We start from the raw sequence: 8,071 nt of genomic DNA, 5'->3' as shown, positions 1-8,071 counted from the left end.
TCCCAGCCACTGCAGTGGCCTAGGCATTAATAATACCTTTGCTTCTCTTGCTTCTCTTCCCATGGCATGTTGTGGATTCTTTTTTATTGGGTGCTTTGCGCTATGAGACGGGTCAGAGTGGCTGTTCTTTGGGCTGCTTTCAGACTCAGGGAACTGGACTCAGGTCCCAGCAGGACCTTTCAAGCTTTTGTTCCTATCTTGCTATGACAGGTTGGAGAGGCTAAGGGATAAAGTCCTTGCTTGTGGGTGTAGGAGTTGCAACTTGGAGGGCGCATTTACATGTGATGCTATGTCGCTGTATCAATGCACTACAGTGACATAGCATCCGTGGGCAAGAACCGTGATATTGTAACTAAATTGCCATAGCAATGTGCTCCCTCATTACAACATGTTGCTATGGCAATGTAGCAGCTAAAAATGACTGTCCGTCACACGCACAGAGCAGTACGGGCTGTTACTGAACCATCATTTAGCACTTCCAAAAGAAGGTACTAAATGACAGTGCAATAACAAAGGTGCTGTTGGGGCATGTGTAGATTCACCCACAGTGCTTCAATAAATTCTTTTTAACAGGGTGCTTGAGGCTTTCTGTTCATTTAAGAAAGAAGCAGTCCAACAAGGGAACACTACAGGCCAGGCAGGGTGCAGCAGTTGCAAGTCACCATGGCAGTTGGGCAATGAGCCCAATTAGCAGGCACCAAAGGCATCCCAGGTAGTCTGTTGATCAGAGGAGGGCAGAGCCTGAGCTAGCAAGTTAGTCTAGCTCTGCAAACAAGAGGAATAGGAGATCATGCCTAGAATAGCTTCCAGGGGATAGTAGACAGGTTGCTGCCCTGCCTGTGGAGCTCCAGTGAGGCTGGGGATGCTCACGAGGAGCCCAGGACTGGGAGTTATGTGGCACAAGAGGTGAGGAAAGGTTTCCCCTCTTAAAGGGGGGGAGGGTTGCTTCCCTTTCCATGTTTGTTATAACCTGGGGCTTATTGTTTGTGCTGTGATTTGGAACCAGTGGTTTGGATTGGGACTGTAAGGGCTGGTATATGGAGGTCCCATTAGTGCCCAAGGGGCATGTGATCGCCTTGAGCTCTAGCAGGGGCCAGCTCAAGGCCCGAAGAGAGGGTTGAGCCTTGAGCAGCCAGGGGCCCAGTGCCTGAGAGAGGCACAACCAGGCAGGGGCCTGGCACCTGAGAAGAGCGCGGCCAGGCAGGGGCAAGGGGCCAGTAGACAGGGGGCCGGGGGCCTAGTGCTTTGAAGGGCTAGACCAGAGCTGGTGCCTCAAACCCTGGTCCGATACACTGGGCTGGGGCAAGAAGGCCTAGTTAAGAGGAAAGGGCCAGCAGCTGAGGAAGCCAAAGCCCCAAAAGACACACAACATCTCAGTAACACCTGTGAGGCTTGAGGCATGGTATAGGGGAGGAATAGAGCCAAGCAATTAGCCCCTAAGGCTTTAGGTGCCCTGCAGTGGCACGGTCATAGAGAAGCCCAGCGAGGAGCCAGGGAGCAGCGCACTAAAGACTACTAGGGTACTGGGGAACCCCAGTGGGGGTTCAGCTAGACTGAGACCCATGTGAAGGCCTGTGAGCTGCTTCCTTTTTAATCTTATATTTCATTAGGGTGTGGTGGGAAAGACAGAAGGGAAGGTATCTTAGGGACAGAGTGGGGCACAGTTTTGTAGGCACCAGGGGACATCATGGCTACCTTGGGACCCTGATGTGCTACAAAGTGTTGCGTATGATTAAAACTGATTCCTATTGTTCTCCTGGGCTAGGGACAGAAGGTGCACACAAACTGGTTTAAGTGATTGGACACCAGATTAAACATGTAACAGAAGAGAAGGTCAGCATACATAAACCTGTTTCAAAATGGCCAAACCTGGTTTGAGATAACTCTGGGTGGATGTAGTATCAGAGTTAATGGATTTAGGTTAAGCCAGTCTATGGAACTTCTGTCCCACATCCCCTCCTGACTCAAGTTAGGTCTTAGTCCCCTAGTACCTCAGGAGTCTTTGTGGGCATGTGGGCTAGCCTCTGCCAGTACTCCTCTGCTCTGGCCAGCTGGCCTGCCCCTGCCCCAGGCTGTCACAGAGCAGGGCAGGGCAGGGGAAAGGAGCCCTCCCACCTGTCCCAGGCTCCCCCACTCCAACTGGGATCTGCTGTATTGGGGTGAAGATATTTCATAGACATTAGGGCTGGAAGGGACATTGGAAGATCATCGAGTCCAGCCCCCTGCCCAAAGGGCAGGAAGTCAGCTGGGGTCATAGGATCCCAGCAAGATAAGCATCCAATTTACTCTTGAATGTGTTCAATGTACGTACTTGAACAACCTCCAATGGCAGGCTGTTCCAGACCTTGGGGGCTCGGACAGTAAAGAATTTTTTCCTTATGTCTAGCCTGAATTGGTCTTGCAGTAGTTTGTAACCGTTCGACCTTGTCATCCCTTGGGGGACTCTGGTAAACAAACATTCCCCCGTATACTGGTGGTCACCCCTGATAAACTTATAGGTGGCCATCAGATCACCCCGAGCCTGCAATTTTCCAGGCTAAAGGGCCCCATGGCTCTCAGCCTGTCGTCATAAGTGCTGTTTTCCTGACCTCTGATCACTCGCGTGGCTCTTCTCTGGACTCTCTCAAGCTTCTCCACATTGAATTGTGGAGCCCAAAACTGGACGCAGTACTCCAGCTGTGGCCTCATCAAGGCCGAGCACAAGGGGAGAATGACATCCCGGGATTTGCTTGAGAAGCATCTATGGATGCAAGCCAGTGTTTTGGTCGCTTTACTAGCCGCAGCATCGCACTGCAGGCTCATGTTCATCTTGTGGTCAATGATGACCCCCAAGTCTCTTTCTTCCGTAGTGCTAGCCAACATAGCACTACCGAACCTATAAGGATGCTGTGGGTTTTTCTTCCCAAGGTGGAGAACCTTGCAATTTTCAGTGTTAAATACCATCAGGTTCTCATCCGCCCATTTGCTGAGCCTCTCCAGGTCAGCCTGGATCGCCCTCCTATCTTCAGGTGTGGATGCTTTGCCCCAAAGTTTGGTGTTATCGGTGAACTTGGCCAGTCCACTTCTGACTCCAATGTCCACATCATTAATGAAGTTGTTGAACAATATGGGTCCAAGGACAGAGCCTTGGGGGACCCCACTGGTTACAGGGCACCATGATGATTGACTTCCATCAATTACTACCCTCTGGGTCTGACCATGGAGCCAGTTTCCCAGGCAGTGGATCGCAGTGGACCCAAGGCCACAATTGGCCAGTTTCACCAAGAGATGATCACAGGATACCAGATCAAAGGCTTTTTTGAAGTCAAGATATATGACATCAACCTCTTCTCCCTTGTCCAGGTGATAGGTCACCTGGTCATAGAAGGAAATGAAACTGGTCAAGCAAGACCTACCCACAATAAACCCATGCTGGCTATCCCTCAGGATGTTGGCGTCAGCCAGTTCATTAAGAATGGCCTCTTTAATAAACTTTTCTAAGATCTTCCCCGGGATAGAAGTCAGGCTGATGGGTCTATAGTTTGCCGGATCCACTTTCCTCCCTTTCTTGAAGATAGGCACCACATTGGCCTTCTTCCAGTCTTTGGGCACTACACCAGAGTGCCAGGAGTTCTCCAAGATCTGTGCCAGAGGCTGAGCTATGATGCTCATCAGCTCCTTGAGTACCCTGGGGTGTAGATTTTCAGGGCCAGCTGACTTGAAGGTATTCAGCCTCTCAAGGTGTTCCTTCATGAAGTCAGCATTGTTGGAGGGCGGGGATCTCCCTCGCTCAGACCTCCCTGTCCTATAGTGGGCATGGGCGTCCCATGGGACTGATGGAAGACCGACGCAAAGTATCCATTTAATAGGTTGGCTTTTTCCTGGGCGTCAGTTGTCAATTGCCCCATTTGGTTCAGCAGGGGTCCAATGCTGCCCTGAGGATATGCTATGACGATCCTCTCCCTCCCCCTCCCGGCCAGGCTGGCTGGGGGAAACTGCCTAGAAGCCTGTGGCTCTGCTGTCATGGGCAGGTGCCTGGCTTGGGGCCAGCCACAGATGGGGGACTGTTTCCTCTCCACAGGGGGACAGCAGAGCATTGGGGGCATGTGCCAGCCAGCCAATTAGGGATGGCCCGGCAATGGCCTCCAGGGTAGGAAGTATGCTCTAGCATTGCCCTGCCTTTTGATCTGGACTAGTGCAGGCCTGTCTCTTCCAACTCAAAAGTAAACACCTGTTCTATTTATTCTCAGTTCAGTCTGTTTAGCTTAAAGAAACCTGCAAATATTGAATCAATTCCACCTGTGGTTTTCTTACGGTCTGTACTTAGGCCTGAAGTCAATGGCAAAACACCAGCTGACTGCTTTGGGAACAGCACAGGGCACTATAAGTATAATCCTGCTTGCTTTATTCTTTTGTGTGGTCCCACTCATGGTTAAAGGTGAGTAGGATTTTCTCTAGTAACTCCTTAAAAATAATGTTAAATAAATTTTGTGGAGCAGGAAGAAAAATGGGTGGGGGAGAGTGATTTATTTCAGCTCTAGTCCTATACCCCTTGTGTACCATGAACTCCCACTGATTTGGATATGGGTCATAAATAATACAGGATTTAGTCTTTAGTTTCCTTCACTGTACAATAATTGATTTATGATATTAGACAGATTTATCTACAGTAGGGTGCCATTGTTATTTCACTATGTATTCATTTACGCATAAAAGAAACCAAGTGGGTTACAGCTCTTAAAATGCTTACGAATGGAGTTTTACACTTAGGTCTTTCCTGTAGTTTCTTAAATAATAATTTTATATACCTCATTATGTATAAGGGTCTGATCCTGCAAATGGTAATATTATAAAAGTAAGTGCATGTATGAATGGGTAATATTAATTTAAGTGTTTGCAACAATCTATATAAATTTGGAGAAACTTGAAATGTATAATTTCTAATGAAAGTTTAATATCTCCTCTCTTTGGGAACTTTTCTAGTTCACCCAGGATTGTAGGTTCTCTGCATACATTTGGTAACCATTATGCTTCTAAGGTTCATGAGGAAAAGAATATCCAAAACTGATTTCAACCAGTGGTCATCTCTCTTAGTGTGTACTCCCTATCACCATAGTATCTGAATGCCTTCTGTGAGAAAAACAGTGTCAACAGCAAAGTCCCTAGGGTAGATCCTGAAATTTCTGGTACTGAAACCTGAAACTTTTCAAGGACATCTTTTTCCATGAAAAATGTTGACAAATTGCAAATATAGGTGTTTTGTCAACTTCTTAGTCTTAGGGAACCATACATTATTAGAAAGTCAAAACAAAGCATTTTAAGGCACAGCCTATTTGTGTCCCTGAAAACCCACGAATATATTTATTTTGTAACGTGCCACCCTTCCTTTCCCCCCCCCCCCCCCAAAAAAACCCAACCTTTAAGACAAAGTCACAAAAAAAAAAGCAGCGAGGAGAAAAACCCCATTCACCTTTTGCACTACTGACTTTTCAGGGACTTGAGCAGGACAGGATAAATGTAATTAGATGCATAACAATGTTTTGTTTTGTTTTTTGTATTTTAAATGACTCTTCATTTCAAAATATTCTTTTTATTTCTTAAAGTGAAACATAATCTTTGGTTTGACCCAAGATGAATTTTCACTTTTTCACTCTGCTCAGATATCACCCTTTGCAGGGTTGCAACTCTGCTTGGTTAAGGGCAGAATGACAGAACTAGATATCCTAACTTTCTACACACACACACACACACACACACACACACACACACACACACACACACACACACAGAGGAATAACATAGATCAGGGTGGTCAACAAGCAGCATACATGCCAGAAGTGGCCTAGGCAGCCTCTATATAAGGCCTGGGAGGGGACAGGCAGCACAGTGGCAAATAGGGCAGGGAGGAGAAAACAGAGCAACAGATTTGTCAGGGAGCCCAGGGCAAGAAGCAGAAACCAGATCAGCAGGCTGAACAGAGAAAGGGGATCAGAGTGGCACTTGGGGAGAGTGTGGGGATAACTTATGGCACACCTGACAAAGGTCGGCCCCCAATGGCATAGATCATGATTGAGCACACATCTGCCCAGATCCCTCATACTGGGTGCATCTACATGTGAGCTTTAATGCCTAGTAGCCTATTTTAATGTGCGTTAAAGTGGCATGTAAAAAACTGTGGTATTACATGCATTAAGATAGGCTACTGTGCATTAAGCATTACCTAAAAAGCATACGCTTGCACTACTGCACTTTAGGGAAACCTAATGCATATTAATTTAGTACATCACATTGGAGGTACTAAATTTAATACGCACTAGGAACAGCACATTAGTGCACATGTAGATGTTCCCACTGATTTTGAAGGACCATCATTACAGTGAAATGGATACCATTTGGCTTCTTGACTGAGACAGCCAACAAAAATGCTAGTTAGTGCCAGTTTATAACCAATTGTGATTATATTGATCTGAATACTTCTGGGCTGTGACCAATGATTGCTTAGGCTGAGACTACAAGAAACGCAGGAATCCTTTCTTTACAATGAGTAAAAAAAATATCAGGATTCTGGTCATATCAAGTAATATTGGTTATGAGATGTGCTGCATAAATATGGTGACATGTTCCTCCTTGCTCAACTAAATGTTATGAAAAAAATGTCTACTGTTTCAATTATGACTTTTCTTTGACACTTCTTTGGATGAGGCATGCTGGGCCAGATTTGATGTCCCTCCTGGTTCCATCACTCCACTCTTATTCCTTCACCCTTTGCACTTCTGCCAGTCTTTTCTGGGACTTCGTCTAGCTTGGGAGTATCTCCATTAGGCACAACAGGCTCTAAAATACTTCACCATATAGCCCCAGTACAGAGCCGGTTATGAAACAGGTGTGGCTGGAGTGCTCCAGGGATTCTCCACTGGTTGACTGACCCTTTTCAGCTAGCAAGTGTTCAAACACAGAATAATCCTTAGGCTGCTTTAATCTGTGCTGGGGCTAGAGATAAGCAGTTAATACAGAACATATAACTAGCTCTGTGATTTCCCCTAAAAACTGTACCAAGAGGAAACTCAATATAGTAGAGAGTTCTAGGATCCTGTTCTCCCATCAGAATGGACGTGTTGCTACTACAAAAAGAATTCTGTGGGGAAAAAAAGATTCACATCTTGCTTGAATATGGCCCTTTTGCTGCTGTGAGAAGGATCTGCTTTCATATTAAAAGAACTCATCAGTGAGGGTTTTTTATTTAAAAAGAACTTTTGCGGAAATTCATGAAAATAGGACGGTCTTGTACTCAATTTAATATGAAATTTCTCAAGTCTTACGAACTTTTCATTTGCACCCTTCCAGTTGTATGTATTAAACAGATTGTGGGGGGTTTATATCTCAATGAAGAAAACTAGAGTTTTTATTTCCTATGCTCATACATTTTCAAGTTTAGCTTGACATGATTTTCTTTGCAAAAGAAACCGGTTTAAATTATACAGCACAACCAAAACATGCACAAAGATGAAAGAGAACCCTTGTAAAGCACAATGATTAACTTTGAAAGACCTCTAATACATTCTACATCGAATAAATTAAAAAAGAATAAAAATAAGCATAGGATTTTTGAAGTTATAAATTAATAGAAATTGCTGAGCCCTTCAGTAAATTATTGATAAAATGATGTATCTGAGTGTTATATAGGTCTTTGACAGAAGACTTCACTGATGTGTATACTGATGTTGCTTCTCGTATTTGAAAGCAATGCTTATAGTTTCATAGTTATAGCATATTGCAAATACTCCTTTGCCTTCTACATTATAGATTTAATAGATGTTTAGGGTTGGAAGGGACCTCAGTAGAGCACTGAGTCCAAGCCCCTGCCCTGAGCAGGAAAGAGCGCTGGGGTCAAACGACCCCAGCCAGGTGCTTGTCCAGTCTCCTTTTGAAGACCCCCAAGATAGGGGAGAGCACCACCTCCTTTGGAAGCCCATTCCAGGTTCTGATTACCCTCACCATAAAGAAGTTTTTCCTAATCCTAATGTCTAATCTAAATCTGCTCTGTCAGTTTAGGGCTGTTATTTCTAGTTACTCCATGGTGTGTCTTGGTAAA

Source organism: Alligator mississippiensis, chromosome 5 (assembly GCF_030867095.1).
Source record: "Alligator mississippiensis isolate rAllMis1 chromosome 5, rAllMis1, whole genome shotgun sequence".
NCBI lineage: Eukaryota > Metazoa > Chordata > Crocodylia > Alligatoridae > Alligator > Alligator mississippiensis.
The sequence above is the reverse complement of the archived record's forward strand: the minus strand, read 5'-3'. Positions refer to the sequence as shown.